Below are 19,057 nucleotides of genomic sequence, written 5' to 3' on the forward strand. Positions count from 1 at the left end.
AATTGGTTTGTTAAAACTGGGACAATTAAGAACTCTTGAAAACAAAAGGATACTTAAGTTGAATGATCCCAATTAAAGTTCATAATGAAAAAACTTAAAACTCATTGTCATGTTTTAACCCCAGTCAGCAGCTAAGCACCATGCAGCCGCTCACTTGCTTCCCCACCACCCAGTGGGATGGGAGAGAGAATTGGGAAAAAGAAGTAAAACTCATGGGTTGAGATAAGAACAGTTTAATAGGACAGAAAGGAAGAAAATAATAATGATAATAACAATAATAAAATGACAATAATAATAATAAAAGAATTGGAATATACAAAACAAGTGATGCACAATGCAATTGCTCACCACTCGCCGATCAACGCCCAGTTAGTCCCTGAGGGGCGATTTCCCCCAGCCCCACTCCCCCCCAGTTTATATGACATCACATGGTATGGAATAACCCTTTGGCCAGTTTGGGTCAGCTGCCCTGGCTGTATCCCCTCCCAGCTTCTTGTGCCCCTCCAGCCTTCTTGCTGGCTGGGCACGAGAAGCTGAAAAATCCTTGACTTTAGGCTAAACACTACTTAGCAACAACTGAAAACATCAGTGTGTTATCAACATTCTTCTCATACTGAACCCAAAACATAACACTATACCAGCTACTAGGAAGAAAATTAACTCTATCCCAGATGAAACCAGGACACTCACTAAGACAGAACAGTCTTAATACCTTTCTCTTGAAAAAACTTCAATGCCACTATTTCACTGTAGTTCAGGTTTCATGGATCCAAAAGAAATCAATGTTACCTTCTTAAGTGACCTTTTACAATCAAAATACATTACATTCCCTGTGCATGCAATTTTCAGTTTTACTGTGAACTTTTACCAATATTTACAAATAAGAAGTTCAGATCAATAAGATTTATGAAGCATTTTGCACTATAACTAATGTGTAAAATATATTCTAGATATAAAATATTATAATACAAATTAATCTTTCTTAGAAAAAAACATGTCAATCAGCTAATATGAAAAAATAACGCAGAACTAATTAAACTAATAAGATGACCCTGGGGGCTTAAGAACAATTGTTTGTATATTTTCAAATACATTTTCTATATCATGCATTTAGTAACCACTCTCCTCAGTTCTAATTTCTCTGAAGTTTATCATCATTTTGCTACTTACCTGCCTATTCAGGTGTTTCTTCAAACTTGAAAGAATTGAGTCCCAAGTCCTTTCAAACTCTGCTAGCCTAGACTGGACAGAAAAGGTTATTTCCTTTTGTTCTGACTATAAGCAGAACTTTCTTTGCAGAACTGAGACCTTATAGACATGTTCCAACAGAGATTGCTGCAAGCTATCTGGAAGATGTGTGAACAACATTACCATTTCTTTTTCTACCTAATATGAAGGGCATTGACAATTAGCTTTTGCTTAAGAGCTAAGCTCTGTCTTATCTGTGATGATAGGAGTTAATATATTAATGTGTGTTTCAACTCTGTTCTCATCCTCTAAATTGAGGAGTGTTTTACTGTGTTTGGATTACTCTCCAGTCCATTCAGACTATGAGGGCTCTATTTATCAGAACATATACGTTTATTAGTCCCTGAGAAGTCAATAACATCTTTTTCTTACCTGTTTAGCTGATTAGCAGTAGCACTAATCTCATACTTTTAGAAGTCAAGCTTTTTTGGTAGATAAGAATACACCCTGGCTGATGTAAGTACTTCAGAAATTGAATGCATGGGGTTCTTTTATTTTTACAATATGCATTACTATATAAATGAAAGTGGGTTTAGTAGTAATATCAAATTTTCAAAAATTAAAAAGGACCCCTCTATGAAGTCAGATGTTTATTTCTGATGTTTATTAAAAAAACCCTCATGAGTTCACTGCAAAAACTCTTCACATTCTCTTCACCAGGGGTGTTAATTTTAATCCTCGTTTGTAGGACATGCACTCATTGCTCAAGCTGCAAGATTTATTAACACTTTCATAAAGCTGTTATCAAGTATTTCATTGTATATTGATAAAAATGGGCAGAAAAAAAGCTAATCACCTCATCCCCTACATATTCCTAGCTGAAGGTTCCACCCAGACAAGCCAAGGGCAATGGCTTTGGATCACAGCTTTATCATCAACAGTTTGTCTCAGGGAGGTACCATGAAAACGTTGTAACCCAGACATGAACTGAGAGACATGTATTCTTTCTAAAACAAACAAATGACCACAACAAAAGAACAAAATTCTATTGCACTTCTTGAAAATAAACTAAAATCTCCAGAGTAGTCTTGTCACCAGCCTTTGAGGACATAAAATCCAGGAATATTAATCAGAAACATCCCAAAAGTCTTAAATATTTTGTTCATTAAAATCTTTTCATTATTGAGTTTGTATCCAGATGTTCATGAAACACCTTTCAAACAAACTACAAATTTCAAGCCAAATTAAAAATTATATTGACTTTATCAAACTCAAGGTGAAATTTCACTATGGTGTAGTTGGATTGCTCTTATAAAAGTGCTTATTCTAAGGAAAGAATATAAATGTACTCTTCTCCCAGTTAGAAGTGCTGGATGACAGACATAATGTTGCTGGTCATTAGTCCCTGTTGTATTAATTTGTTGTTAGGACCTTCACTCTCATTTCCACTACTTAAATTATGCTGAAAATAGGAATGGACCACAGGCAATGCTTTAAATATGAACCATTTGAACCTCTGAGTTTCAAATTAAAAGTATTTGAGATATGCTCAAATTCAATACTTTCAACTGAAATTCAAAGCAAATTCCTGTGGTGGTGGTGTTCTGGGTTTTGGGGTTTGTGTTTGTTGGTTTGGGGTTTTTCTTGCCTTACAAAGGCAGCTCTTTTTATGAAATTTGTTTCCCAGAGAACATACATTCTTCAAGAATAGATGAAATATGAGAGTTACTTTATTTTTTTACCCAAGATCATTTACAAGTGCCTTGGAAAAAATCAGAATTTGAAAATCAGTTCCACTCTGTTCTTAAATTAAAAATTCAACTTATAGTTTAATCATAATTAGATCCTAATAGTACCTCTGACAGAAACAGAAGACTTGTACGTTTTCATCTCTAAATCAGATAATTTTTTGTAGAATGAACAATAGTGTATTAAATACTACAAGACCAATTCAAGATTGAATTTTTGTTCATTTTCACCAAAGTGCTGCAAATATAGTTCCAGTTATTACTATTACTACCTATGGTGGGTTAACCTTTGCTGGCTGCCAAGTGCCTACCAAGCTGCTCTCTCACTCCCCCTCCTCAGCAGGGCGGGGGAGAAAATAAGATGAAAAAGCTCATGGATCAAGATAAGGACAGGGAGATCACTCACCAGTTCCCATCATGGGCAAAACAGACTTAACTTGGGGGAGCTTAATTTAATTTATTGCCAATTAAAAGTAGAATAGGATAGTGAGAAACAACAACAAAACTAAAAACATCTTCTGCCCCCCACTTCTTCCCAAATTCAACTTCGCTCCTTCATTCCCAACTCTTCTACCTCTTCCCCACCCCAAGCAGCACAGGAGGGATGGGAAATAGGGGTTGTGTTCAGTTTAGAACACTTCATCCCTGCTGCTCCTTCCTCCTCACACTTTTCCCCTGCTCCAGCATGGGTCCTCTCCATGGAGTAACAGTCCTTCAGGAACAGACTGGTCTAACAGGGATCCCCCATGGGCCACAGTTCCTGCCAGAAAACCTGCTCCTGCATGGACTCCTTTCCATGTGCTGCAGCTTCCTTCAGGCATATCCACCTGCTCCAGCATGGGGTCCTCCACAGGCTGCAGTGTGGATATCTGCTCCAACGTGATCCCTCATGGCTGCAGGGGGACAGCCTGCCTCGCCATGGTCTCTTCTGTGGGCTGCAAGAGAATCTCTGCTCTGGTGCCTGGAGCATCACCTCCCCCTCCTTCCTCACTGACTTTGGTGTCTGCGGGGTTGTTTCTCTCATATTCTTCTTGTTCCTCTCTCTCATAGCTGCTGCACAGCACTTTTTACCCTGTCCTAAATATGTTATCACAGAGGCACCACCAGCGTCGCTGATTGGGCTCAGCTTTGGCCAGCGCTGGGTCCATTTTGGAGCCAGCTGGAACTGGCTGTGCCCAACATGGGGACAGTCCCTAGTCTCTTCTCACAGAGGCCACCCTCGCATACCCCCGCTCCCAAAACCTTGCCAATAAGCCAAATACAAGACCATAATTTGAAACAATTTTACGTTGCTTAACACTCTCAAAGTATACTGATATTTCAGCTTTACATGCTTCCTAGGGTTTTCTGTAAGACAATGTTAGTGATTTCTGCAAAGGTCTGGGTTCAAATCCAAGCTATAACACTCTTTTTTAATGCATAGAATAATTTTAGGCATAGAGATAGAAGAAGGCTTCCATCAGAGCAGAGAGGTTCTCTAGCAAAGCTGCAATAAGAGCTGAGAAAAAAAAAGTTTTTAAAATGGAGCTCATTAAGTTTCTGAAAGGAAGTTTATAAAGTACTTGCTGATGTCATGAGACTGAACAGCTTTTCTCTGTGTGCTATACTATATCTTTACTGTGAATCATACAGTTTACGCGCATACCTGTTGAGTAGAGATGGCATGGAGAGCTGGGGAGATTCACTGGTTATTCTGGAAAAAAAAAACCCTTAGCTAATCAAAAGTTAAATTAAGGAATTGGGCTTGAACAGAAGGTTTCAAATCTCTGTGTACACGAGCAGCAAGAATTAGGCAAATTCCTGATGATTCTGGAACCACAGTTTAAGATAATACTTACTCTACATTAATTGGCATTTCACCCTTCCTTTCCCACAGGCCACCAGAATTTTCCTGCTTGTGCAATCCTGTGGTGAACCAAATTGAGAAACTGATCTGAGTTAAAATTAATCTGGAAAAAAAAAAGGCAGTTTTACCTCTGATTGGTTCCCTGATCTAGTTCAATGAACAGCAGTGCAAACATTTCTGCTAGCCCAAGGGAGGAAGCAAAGTGGGGTGAGAATAAGCTGTCAGGTAGAGAAGGAGGTCAGGACTGCTGCTTAAGGCAGCAGTGCTAGCTGACAGTGTACTTGAAACTACAGCTTGAGGTGTTTCATATTTGCATTTTTTTCATCAAAACCAAATCTTCATGTTCTGCTCTTGATTAATTCTGATGTTCCCTGAGAAACGACTGCAGTATGAATCTTTACTTATGAATACTTAAAAATTATTAGCCAGATGTTCTGCTTTCTTGAAATGAACAACAAGGTTTATTAATGAAAACAAAGGTGCGGTCAGTATTTACAACAGTGAGGCAATAAAAAAAAGAGCCAGACCAATAAAAAAAAACCCTAAATAAAAGGATAGTACTCCATCAGTTCAGACCAACAATCTGTACAGCATAGTTTCTAGCTTTTAGCAGCTCCTGTCATTGAATGTTGTGGAAAATTAGCTCTCATGAAGTGCCTTATTTTTAAAGGTATTAATTTGATATTTGAATAGTTTTGCAGGCCACTGCACATGTGTAGCTGTTAGGCATGAAAACTAGCTGAGGAGTGAATCAGTATTTTGACCTGCAGTGGTTATAACTTTTAAAGCAGTGATGTTTCCTCATAAGACTCAGATTCAATTTATGTAGCTATAAACAGGGAAGACTCACACAAACCAGCCTTCTGCTGGAAAACCAGTCAGCTGAATGTACAGCCTTGGATTCATAGAATGACTGCTGCACTGCAGATTATATTAATTTAGAGCTGAAAATCAGTAAATACACAACAACTATTGCATTACGTCTGTACAATGCTGTGAAACAGCAGTTGAAATGAGGTAAGGATGCAGCAACATGTCATCTAGCAGTATTTGCTATCCTGTGACAAAAGATCACTTACGTGGCAAAGAAATCACCTACTTTTTCACACATTCATGGATCATAGACTCCAATTAAATACAAATAGCTTCAAATACTTGGCAGGTAAGCAGACTTCATAGGTATTGCTTAAGAAAGCAAATTGAGGAAATCAGTTCCAGGTGACCAACTGATTCTTCTGATCGTTTTGATGGCAATATCTAAAAGAAATAGTATTTGCTCAACTATGCAGCAACAGAGAGCATTTCAGTATCCCAGGCTCACAAGGCAGAAAGATGTGATGCTTTGTTACAGCTGTCAACAATTTGCTGCATTGCAGGCTAATAGTAGTGGTTTAGGACAACAGTGTTAACACTAATGTTCAAAGACTCAGCCGTTAACCAGCACACTCGGGTTCTAAAATAACATATTAATTGAGCACACGGGAGTGTTAAAATGCAAAAAATATTGTCTGTTAATTTTGAACATTAGTAGATTTCTGCTAGATCTTTACCTCTCTTATTACAGCAACATAACAAAATCAGAAGCAGACTTTTCGTGCAGCAACCTTCTCAGAGAATTGCTTATACAGTTGGACAGATGAATGCAACAAAGAAATGGTAGATATCTATTTCTGCTCTCTCTTTTACACATGCATACAGAAACACTCATACAAATCATACGTATACATTTTGTTTAATAAACCCAAATATCCCTGGTGCCTGATACATATTTGTAGCTTGCTTTTCAATATTTCACATCTGCTTCATTAGAATATATTAGAAAAAATCCATACATAATAATAAAAAAGAATAGATGCTGCAAAATTCCATAAAAAGTTATAAATAATCAGATTTTGTTTCCTGACTGAAAAAATCACCTATTTGATTCTCCCAAACATTGATATTCAGCAAGACATTGCCTCCTTCCCACGTCTAATTTTTGGTAGCTATCCAGCAGTGAATAAAGATTTCAAGAACAAACACACACTGGCACAGAAAATCACAGCATAACTTTATATGATTAAGGTTGAAAAGAATCCTTCTGCTTAAAAGGCATCTCCCCTGTATTCCTTATTTCCATGTGGATTTCCCTGAAACTGTTTTTTGTCACTGGGATTTTAGGTGAGCCAAAATTAGTCTTTGGAGCCAGAGGTTCCCAAAATTGTACCAAAATTTCCATAAACCCAACAAGTCCTTTTAAAAATTGTAGTGTTATAGGAGCCCAAACTGTATTCTCATGGTCCCATCACTAAACCTAATTACTTAATTTTCCACAGCTAGTGTGCAATGCCTATTACCTTCAGGACACAAGCTTGAAAATGTCATTCATATAAGGTTTTTTGTCTCTAGAACACTACATGTACATTCAATAAAGTGATGGGAAGGCTTATGTACAGAAAGGGTGAAAAAAAAGCTTTGAAGGCAGTCAGTTGCTAAATAGCTTGTTGGCTTAAAGGGACATACTGTGACCACTGAACCAGAGGTACAATCCTGTACCATTAAATTGAACCCTTCCTATCAGAGGTCCCACCTAACTTGTAGGCATGTTGCTAGCATCTGTTTTTGTCAGAGGTGAATGTTATATGGGAGAAAACGAGCCTTGCCAATTTGCACACCCAACTTAAAAGAATTAGTCATGTATAGGTCATTGCAGAGTATGATACTATTTTTCTACCTAGGTGATTAAACTGGAAGATAACATTAATCAGTCAGCATTGATTAACTGAAAGGGTGATGAAAAACATTTTTTTTTTTTAAGTCCTGAAATCAAGGTCAAGAGATTTCAGTACAACATTATCTGTGATATTTGGGTATTTTGTTTCTTGGACTGCTTTGGTAGAAAGTGGAGTTTGGAAGTGAAGGGACTGCAACAGGGATTGGTGGAAATGCCTGGAGGCTCTGATGCTGAGATGATGGCTTATGTGCAAAAGATAGACTATGAATGGGAGGTTATAGTACTAAAGGGACTCTTTAATGCTAGAGGGCATGAAGTATTAGAGATGAGAGGTACATCTTTACTTTTTTTTTCATATTGAAACTTTCTGTACCATCAAAGATCCCAGATGTTTGCAATGGATGTGAGCTAGCACCCAGGAAAACCTCAACTTTCAAATATAAGTGGTTTTGATTTGCTTTTCCAAACTGGTTAAAAGAAATAGCATTAGGGAAGATTCCTTCTTTTCATCTCACCTGGGGGCCTGAGCATCTCTCCCTAAACTTTTGAGCAAACCAGAAAAAGAGAAGGGGATCTTTAGAGGTTTTAAACACTTTTCTTCCCATACATTGGCTAAAACCAAGGGTAGGGTCCACACTTGTGAAGCAGGCAATGTCTTCTCCCCACCTGTTCTTTGACCCAGGATTTGGAAATAGTCTGTGCTAGATCCTCTTACTCCAAATTGTGCCAGAATTGAGGAACAGATGGGGCCTTTTGAAAGCCTTTTTCTGAGCCAACATTTCAGGAATCCCTGATTCTCTAACAGAGATGATAATCTCTGGATCACAAGTTACTGATGAGGTTTTAAAAAGGAAAAAAAAAAAAAGCTAAAATGCTGATGCCTAAACCGTGCCTGTGATTTCTTTTCTTGAGCTTCCAACTCCACAGCAATGCCACCTCTAAACATTCAAAGCATAATTATTACCCCCATCATCACAACCTAGCAAATAATAAAGTACAGCTATGAATCATACAGCATCCTTTCTGTTAGCCATACCTTTGTTACAAATCTATGTGAAAACTCCAACTACCAAACTAGACATCAAATTCTAGAAGTAGCAATTCTGTATCTCTTTGCAAAAGGAGGGTTGCAACAATAAAGAAAAGAAGAAGGAAACCTCTGAGCACTTAAGTAAGAAGCATGGCACGGCAGTTAAACCTTCACTCTAGGTCTTCAAACAATGACTAAGCACATCTCAGATATTACATACTCACCCTTTATCTTTGTAGATAACATAACATTCAGAGAAAAAGACAAACTTAGTGGAACAGAGACTATTTCACACTCTCTCCAAGGAGAGCAGTCAGTCCAATGAACAATTTACTCGTGGATTAGTCAGGAAGTCTGCTCCAAATTCTAGTATTTGCACTGTTATTCCTCTGCTAAAGTTGAATCAAGTCAACATTCTCACAGGTGAATCAGCTCAATAACACAGGTTAGACATGAAAACAGAAAAAAAAAAAAAAAAAAAAAAAGGAATCTTTCTTTCAAGGTCATTTTCCATGGTCAAGTATTTCTTTCAAGGTTACTCAAGGGTCCAAAGAAGGCAACTGATACTGATTCATGAATCTTAGGCTTTTTACTTACTGTACACTACATTCTGGGCTGCTTCTTTTGAGAGAAGCAACACAACATAGGGATGATCTTCATAATATTTTGCTCATATAAGAAAAAATACCAACTGATTATAGTCCCATGTTTATTGCACGCCCTCTCCCATGTCTGAGTTGTTAGGGGGTTTTTCATGTTAAACAAGAAAAGATTAACATTAACATATTTGACAAGCTCATAACCATGGGCACCAAAAGGGATGGCTCAGAAAAGCAACAAGAAAGTTACTGCTGCTTAGATTATTGTGTATTTACTCACATATATATAGAAATAGCTCCTTGGGAAAAATACACTGGAGGGATTTTATAGTTAGTGCCTATTCAACTCTTAAGGTGATTCCATAGAGTAAATTCCAAACAGAAACCCAGCGACACAACTTCTGAGGTGTGTCATAAATCACCACTACTAGATTCTTCAAGACACACTGTAAAGAATCAAACTTCAGAACCTACAAAGTCTATCACCACCATTTGCCATTTGTTGCCTTGCAGACATATTGTCTTTCTAAATGTGATTTTTTTTCCCCAGGCCCTGCTCTCTTCTTGAATTTTATGATAGTGTTTAGTGGAGAATATGACATTCATTTTTTTGCAGGCAATTTTCAGATTAAATCTCATCTACGATGTAATATTTTGATGCTTGTATTCCCAAATTACTTATCCGAAGTGGAAAAAAAAATATCAAAAAGATAACTCCAAATCAGCATACATATTTTAATTCAAAACTCATGCCATTAGTGCAGATACAGGTTTTCAATACAATCTTTACCCTGAAGGTATTCTTAGGCCTTCTACCCTCCCCTGAAGCAAAAGGAAAGCATATATATGGCAAAAGGCACCAGTGCCTTCTGCCATCTGCGGGTGAGTATGCAGTAAACATGTGAACCCCTGGCTTTTGCTATTTTGTAAGAAAGTCATTATATAGAAAGATGTCGAAAATAAAACAGATGCACTGTTTTCTCTCATTACTAGGCCTCATCCTTTTGTTAAATTCCTCTTGAGCTATGGCCTTAGGGATACTGTTGTAATGTAATTCCATAAGCCTTCCCTAGTCCACATTTCAGATTTTTAAACCTCGATGTCATTGCAGTAGTTGGCACATACTGGGAGAACAGATGCTAAATGTTAGGAGATGGGTTTCTCATCAGGCCTGGAACCTGACATGGCCAATTTACAACTCTGACTGTAAGAGCTCAAAGAGAAAAGGAAAGCTTTCATCATACTTTTGATAATTTGCAGAGTGCAACCCCATGTCTTTAGCTGATTATGATACTGCTATCATCTGAAAAAAGCCTATGGAAATCTGTTTCTTGTGAGGTTACAGCTTCACCTTTTTGAGCTGAGTCAAAAAGCCTCAAACTTTGAATTTGCTTAAATAAACTCAGCATCATAAATATGTGTGAATAAAATACTACCAAAATGATACTGTCAATTCAGGGTAGCCATTTCACAAAGTAAAACAAGGGAAGAAGTATGTTAGTGTCAGTAATAAATATGAATATTTGAATATTGGTATCAGAAGCCCTAATTCAAAAGCCCTCAATTAGCTTATACTATTTATAATAAGATTAAAAATAAGACACACAGAAAGAAATTTAAATTGGGGGGAAAAGAATCAAATGTAATTTGATCAAATAGCTGATTTCTCTTTTGCTTTAAACATGTAAAATCTAGGAAAGTGTTAATTATTATTTAACTTTCTATTTCATTTGAGCATTCTGCAGCCAACTTTAGAAAGGGCATGGGGACTTAATTTGTCCAGTAAGGAACTATCTTCTCTCAGCAGAGAGGAGTAAAGGTTCAGGGACACATTTCCTGGCTCAGTTAGTCCAGCTCAGTTGGTGTCAAGGGAACAAAAATCTCCCACAATTGCTTGAAGTCATATGGATATTCAAATTAGTTCCTCTACCTCTTTTTTCATAACCTCAGTATAGGGGACATTTCAAGGATGGGGGAGATTATGAGCAGAGGAGAAGCCAGATGACATGCTTCAGTGATACTTCAATGATGTATGTTCCCTAGTGAGCTGAAATGATTCAAATGAAAGTTTGTTTGAATTTGTTAAAAATTGACCTTAGAAACTGAAACAAATTACAGAACATTTCCCATTAGACTTACTTCTTGGACTTCTTATTTTTAATTATCATGCATTTCAATAGAATTGAGAGTCTCCATTCATTGCTCATGACCCTGCTATATAAAGAAAATGTTTGTCCTCTTGCTGTAGCCAGTGTGCATGTAAATTCTGCTAGTTCATGCTCATGAACTTCAGTGTGGTGACAATGGCGAAGTTCAGGAGAATTTGGCCCAGAATGATTAGGGGACTACATTTTGTTGCCCCAAAATAAACAGGTTATACTTAAGTTAACAGAAACTCATGTGAATGTGAAAAAGCAGCAAATAAGAATTAATACCTTACTCTCTTGTTCCAAACACAAGTTGTTTTGTTTAAGTTGCTATTTAAAATTATTTTTTCTTAATTACATACATGTTAATTGTGAAAACAGAAGGTATTGCATATTTATGTGCAAACAAGATCTGTTTAGTGATCAGCTGGATTTGGTCTCAGGTAAGCACTTTAAAATGTATTGCAGTCTTAAAACCCATTCAAGTTGTTCCTTATATGTGATTAGATTCTGATCTGATCTTTGGTGGATAAATCTAGATTTCTTGAAAAAAAGTCTAGTGTACACTGTTTACCATCACAAACTTAATTCAGAATTAAAAATCTTCACGTCACCCACCAGATATAAAACTACAGAGTGGTTACTTGTGACAGTTAAGAAAAGAACAGATATTCCCAATTTTAAAATACTGAGACACCCTCACATAACAATGTTTTTTTCCCCTACCTTATACAAAAGGTAATGTTCAGGGTTTGGGGTTTTTTTTTAAATGCTTTTGAAATCAAGCACAAACATTTTTTATGGAAAGGAAGCTAGTTTGAAAAATAAAAGGAGCTTATTTTATTTTCAGGGTACAACATCCATATTGTTCTCAAACTGTGTATGTATTTTGGAAGTATAAGATGTAGACATAAACCCCCCAAAAACCTTACAGTAATAGTAACAGTATCAACAAAATAAAAAAACATGCTGGTGTCCTAGCCTTTTCTGAAGTTTGAAAAATCTTAATTCAGTCATTGTATCTTTGGAGATAAAAGCTGCAACATTTGCAATGTGGTCACATAGGATACATTCAAAAGGTATCAGGTGTCTTAAAAAAAAACGTGGGTAGCCAGGCTTATTCAATTTGGTCAAAAGTACAGTACAGCGGCTGGTGTCGCGTACCAGTTAGGAACCCGGTGTAACAGGGTGTGTGAATGCTAGGAACTAGAGGTGTCAAGACACTGTACCCAGAAACAACATCAGAGCCTGAACAGATGGTTGAGAAGAGAGGAGACAGTAGGCATCAAGTCCACGAGGTGAAACGAAGCCTTGACCAGGCATTGCAGTCAAATCAAAAAGACAAGAAATTTATTTATTGAGGTTTGGGATAACAGGTAGTTGAAAGATTCACTGGGAAGAGAAACCACAGAGAAAGTATGATAAGGAAAAAAAGGCAAGATAAGCACTATGTCTAATGCCAAAGGAAGTAACAGAGCTTCTGGTAGATGACAAAGTGTCAGGAATATTTTTTCACAGGCACTCCGCTGGCCTGCAATCAAGCTTTGCTTGGGAAAGGCATTACCTGTGCTCTCTGAGACATCTGACTGCTTATGGAATGATTCAGTTCTACACAGATTTTTTTATACAAGAGCTCTAATGTTAAATAAAGTGCAAAGGTGAACAAATAGGAAAATATAAAATTTTCCTCTTCCCAGACAAGGTATATATGTGTGTATATTTAGACAAGAGAGTGAACTGTTTAGGAGTCTGCTTTGAGTGAACAAAGATAACCAAGATACTTGATGCATTATCAAGAAAAACTCAAGCAGAATCTCATTCTCCATTTATGGGAATTGGGAACAGTCATGGATAGAACCAACACCAAGAAATTTTCAGGAACAGAATGGGACACTGCCACTATATATGATATGTAGATAGACCGGGAGATATTTCTTTTTTCAGCAGCCCCTTCACCTTCATATAAGCAGAGAGCGGTAAGTCTCCAAACACCCTGTTAAAAACCCAGAGGGTGTGGAGTTTGAGTATGGTGGGGATTGCCCTCCAGAAAGTGGGAATAATTTAGATGACCTGCATAGTTCCCAGATGAGTTAATAAAGATGCAGTCTAATTAAATCATAGTCATTGGGTCTTGTCTTTCCTTTCATGTCCAGGACAAAACCCAGTTCTTGTACATTTTGTACATGCCCCTGAAGAGAAAGAGTTCCATTACTTTTTAATGGCTACTTTCTTCAAACTTTGCCTTTGAGTCTTTGTAAATCTATGTCATTCCTCTTTTACTGAGCCAGTCAAAAGATATGTACCTTGCAATGAAAGATGTGCCCTTTGAGTGATTTCACAAGAACACCATCCTTTATCATGATGTTGTGTTAGGGCGCAATTGTGGGCAAGATGGAGCATAGTCATACTGATCCCAGTGTCCTTGCTACCCAGGGGTTGCTTTCAGAGTGCTAAAGAGATGAAAGAGGCAATCAAGAAAGAGATTCCATTTCACTCTCTAGTGAAGGAACATTCAGCTTGTTTTTCTGCAGTGTGTTTCTGACGACTGCTGACACATGAATAAGAGAGACCTTAAGGCAAGTCCACATCCTCTCATAAGATGCAACAAAGGCCACAAGGCTGGCTCGCTTTTTTCTTACCATCTGACTTCATTCCACTGGCATTCTAAGTAAAGCACCTCATAAGAACAAAATTTATTACAAGAAAAAAGTAGAACTAAGCCAGGAGGGAAAACTCTTCATAAAAGAGGAGGTACAGGAACTTGGCAGGGATATAGACAGCTGCATTTTTGTCCTGCTTGCTTAATAGTGTAAACAACTTTTGTTGGTGAGCTTTGTATGTGACCATTCAGGAAACCCTCTATAAAGACAATGTATCTTGTCAACCATTTCCTGTGTGTGTAAAATGTAATTCGTCACCCTGCGCTGCCTTGGCAGCAGCCTTGTAAAGAACACACTGAATTAATGAATATTTCATAAAGATGTGATTTATTAGCATTCCTCTGCCTTTGCTTTGAAAAAGATCCATCCTTCAAAAGCTGAGCGCACAAAAGCTATCTGCAGGTATGGAAAGTAGACTGAACCCCCTGAAGACAAAACCAGGATTTCTTAATAACCTCTGGGCCATATAGACTTTAGAAGAGATATTTAGTCAATCTCATATTAATATTTTAGATGGTAAAGAAATGCAGTACTAAGCTATTATACTGAATTTGGCTGTCAGAACCATGAGCTATCACAAAAAAAATTATTACCCACTCAGAATTTTTCGGTTTCATATATTTTCATGAACATGTAACAAAATAGGTCACAGCATAGTACAAATACCTCTGGGCCTGCTGAGCTACCCACATTTCCATGCTGCTATAGAGCACTTTTCCTTCCCAGAACTCACCAGTAAATCTACCATATGCACAAATTATGAGGTTGTACATACCTGTGCTTTTATCCTAACCACTAATGCCCTTGGGTACTCTCTAATACAACAACTGCTGTAACAACAAGTGTTCTTTTCCTATGATTACAAATATTTATTGTGTTCAATCAATATGCATAGTCCTCCATCCTACACAAAGATGTTCCTTTTCTGAGAATTTGCAGACTCTGACACATGTTGCAATACAGACACAAAATAAACCAGAAAATTAGGTGTGGTTTTGGTATCTCAGGCACCTGATGCTTTCTATTGGTGGTATAAAAATATATTTTAACTGCATTTAATGAATCACGCTGTTTCAAAAGTATTTGCCTTTTTTTTCTCAACAGACATCCTTTATTTGCAGTGCTAGTGCAATCCCAGTATTACTTGTCCGCTGTGCATTTGATGCACAACACAGCTGGATTATTAAGCCCTTATCTTTAACTGTAGGATTTCATGCTTTCAATTCAGGAATCCTCTTATTCTGTGAAGATGGAAAATGCTGTATAATGTCAAACCATTACAAAACAACACAGAAGTACTTCACAACAAGAATCATCCATTATGGTTGTGTTTAAATCTCCTAGACTAAAACTTTCTTGTGTCTCTTTCTCCAATGAATGGAAGTTGCATAGCTCCTATGCATAGCTTTGGGATGTGAGATCAAAGGAGAAAGATGCATGTACATGGCAAGTTATAAAAACAGGGTGAAAGATGATGCTTTTGTAGTGATTTTTTTTTTTAAATCTGTTTTAATTAGTTAAACAAATAATTTTCAGTGGAAGAAGTACCCACTGTGTGTCTTTAGACTTCAGGGAGACAAATATGTATGGGAGGGGAAAGAGGCTTATGTTACAGGGCTAACATTACAAACAGGAAAAAGAGAACTAAAGAACTCCTGAGGCATGCTCAAGCATAATATGATAAGCATGAGACAAGGAACCAGCAGGACTGGATGAACCTAACATCTGTATAGACAAAATTCCTGCAGAGTTTGTCTCAGAACCTGGAAAAGATTTCTCACTTACCAAGCTATGAATCTAAGCCCAAAATGTTAAGGGAAAATATGGAGATATTCTTCCTAGAAGTTGGCTCTTGTGCAGAGGCATTCATTTAGGAAAAATATACCTATAATCCATTAAGAGTGTGTACCAGGTATTGTGCATAGCTCAGATAAAGCTTATGAAATGCACAATCAAATATTGGTATGATGTGCATAGAGAAATGAAAAACTATTGCATATTATCAGAAGATGACATTGTCAGACATGTCAGAAGAAAAGCTGCCTTCACTTCCTTTTAAGAGTCATTCCCTGGAGTCTTGATGGATATTGTTGGTTTATTCTATGATCACCACAAAAGCGGAAAAACTGTGGTTGTGCCCATGTGCCATTATTTTCTCTGCAGGCGCAATCCTTTTCCTATTGCAGAAGTTGAAACTGTGTCAGTAGTTAGATTTCACTGACTACTAAGGGTGGATGAACATACTGTCAGAAAAGGGAAAAATTTATTTACTCTAGTTTTTAAGGATTTGTGGAACTAAATGAGGTAAAACAAATAGTTAGGCTGAGAGCTTCGAAGGGACACTTAAGTGCAGGTTGCTAATATATTGAAACAGCAAGTGATTAAGTTAATATTTTGTGGTACTTACCCTCCCCAGATAACCTGGCATACAATCTGACTTAATCGCCTATCTAAATGAAAAATTGGAATTTTTTTGGATGTTGTTATAGATTTTGGGGAGGGTAGCACTGAACAAGAGGTTGAAGCAGTCATTGTATGTACTCAGTGGGTCATTAATAACTTACATTACATGAGGGATTTGCAGAGCAGTATCTTGTCAAGGAATTCCAAAGATAAGTTACAGTAAAAACTTATGTAAACACTTACTTAGGGCTTGAAGCCCATCTTCTTAATTCTTGTTAAATATCAGCAGATGCAGAACTGTTGGGAAAAGTCTTTTGAAGTCTTGGAAAAGGTTAATAACTTTACTAATAAAGTAAATAAAAAAACCTTTTCCAACAAGGTCACATCAACAACTGTGTATGTCAGTAGGTTAAAAACCTATCACAGCTGGGAGGTGGTTGCTAACTTCAGATGCGGCAGGAAGAAGGGAATTCAAAGTGAGCACAAGATAAAAAAGTAAAGTTTGACAAATCAATTCTAATTGATTTTGTGATTTTTGGCATCATCACCAAAGAATGGTACAGAGTCAAACATGGAGGTTTTGTAGTCATTTGTGAAGCAGATACACAAGAAGTAGGAAAAAAATCAGAGTAGGGTTTTATAACTAAATCTTTATAACTGAATTCTCAGATACAATTCAGATGCAGAACTGTATCTGAGAATACTGTGAGGAAATAATAAGATAAGGTTGCATGCAAATCACTGGAGAGTCAACGTGTCACTGTGACTGATGCATTTCTTTTTTGGATAGCCCACCAGATGACGTAGAGAAAAGAATGCCAGCACACTGAATTTAACTGGAAAGCCCTCTTTCTACAGAGGAAAAATAAAACCTGTTCTCATCACTGATGTGACACAAGATTATGTTAAAAGGCTGACTGGTCCTTAAACTGTATATTGAGGCAGGTCAGCTAAATGCTGGCTGGATTACACAGTCATGACAAACTCGCATTGATGACATTATCACCTTCTGAAATTGGAAATAAACCAAAGAAAAATGGAATTATTTGGGGAAACCTACCTATAGAGTTCACACTATTCAAAGGGAAAATCAGTCTAATGTAGTTCAAAAATAACTTGGGAGATAAAGGAAGAAATGTATCCCAACCCCTTAAATGTGAAGGTCATTATAGATTGACCCAAATGTCTAAACTCGGTCTTTCACAGGACTTTCATGATATTACAGAAGCTTTGTGGAAAATTTCAATGACATTGTTGCTCCTGTTACTGCACTGTGTAAAAAATAGAAGGCTAACAAAATAATTCTGGCTGAAGCTTTTCAGAGAGGCTTTAAGCGGGTAAAGCCATTCTTGTCTAAATCTTTCTTGTCCCATCTTTGCTGTCCCAAAGTTTCAGAAAATATTTGAGAACATGTCCAATATTTGAGATGTGCTTATGAAATTTGGGACAGAGAAGGAAAAAAAAGCCACCTTGTTAATTTTCTTAAGGAAAAAAAAAAAGTGAGCAAAAGTTTTCCATTATAGAGAAAGTATACTTTCAAGCAGCAGAACCATTATCTGATCGATTGCAAATGTAGGCATCTCTCATACTAGTCCTCTTTAATCTGGTTTGACAGAATGAAAGGAACATATTCTAAATTGCTATAATATAGCCTTCTGCTTCAGGAATTTAATATGAGAGTTGTTCATATCAAAGGTAAAATGTGCATATCAAAGTAGTAGATGATTTTTTTTGGCACTTTTCAAAATAGTAAATGGGATGTTTACATTTAAATTATGCAAATATATTTTTTCTTTTCTTTCTGCCTTAACCTTTGGCTTGTGTCAAGAGAGACTTGGCAAACATCAAAGCACTGTAGTGCCTACCTGTGTCATCTTTAAAATAAATGTATTAGGCCATTTAACAATGTTCAATTTCCTGTACAGGTCTGAAGATCACAGAAAAGCCAGAGAGAATAGGAGGGGAAATCCTTTAGAAACCTACAGAGGTTTCTATAAACATTGTTAATGTAGTACATTAGTATGATAGAAGCATTTCTTAGTGTCTCACACTAGCCACAGAATTCCTGATAAGCGATAGAAGAGAGGGAAGACTGTTTGAACTTCAGGGGTCTCTACCAACTCATTATAAATACACAATATATTTGTATTTAAAAATTAATACATTATTTTTACATTACTAAATAATACTAAAAAGAACCAATTGCCTCAATTAGTAACATAAAGGTTAATGCCAGTCAAACATATCACGAAGATATCAGATAGTACTGCCTAGACAGAGGATGAATTTTTCTTTCTGATTTTTTTTCCACTCTGCAGTTACCAATATGTAAGTTTTATTGCCACGTTATGACTAACAACACAGATACTAATATTTTTTCTGTGATTTCATGAGTCCATCAAAGTACAAATGTGTATAATCTAGCACATTGATTTTCTACAAAAAAAAAAGTTTTTTCTTACATAGCTTAAAATGTGTGGCTTTTCATATCGCTAAAACTCAGGGATTTCAGTCAAAGCATTTTGGAGACCTAGGTCTGGTGCTTTATAATGCTACTGCTCTGCTGTCTGCCCTGTTTCTCCTCTGGAGGGTTATCTACATATTGCCTGGACAGCTGGCCCTGTGTTCGAGAGTCTTCAGCACCCCAGACTTCGGTCAGCTGTATTATGTCAACTGCTTTCATCAGCATTTGCCCTGAGACACTAGTCTGTAAAATATGGGTG

The sequence above is a fragment of the Harpia harpyja genome, chromosome 3 (assembly GCF_026419915.1).
Source record: "Harpia harpyja isolate bHarHar1 chromosome 3, bHarHar1 primary haplotype, whole genome shotgun sequence".
Lineage (NCBI taxonomy): Eukaryota > Metazoa > Chordata > Aves > Accipitriformes > Accipitridae > Harpia > Harpia harpyja.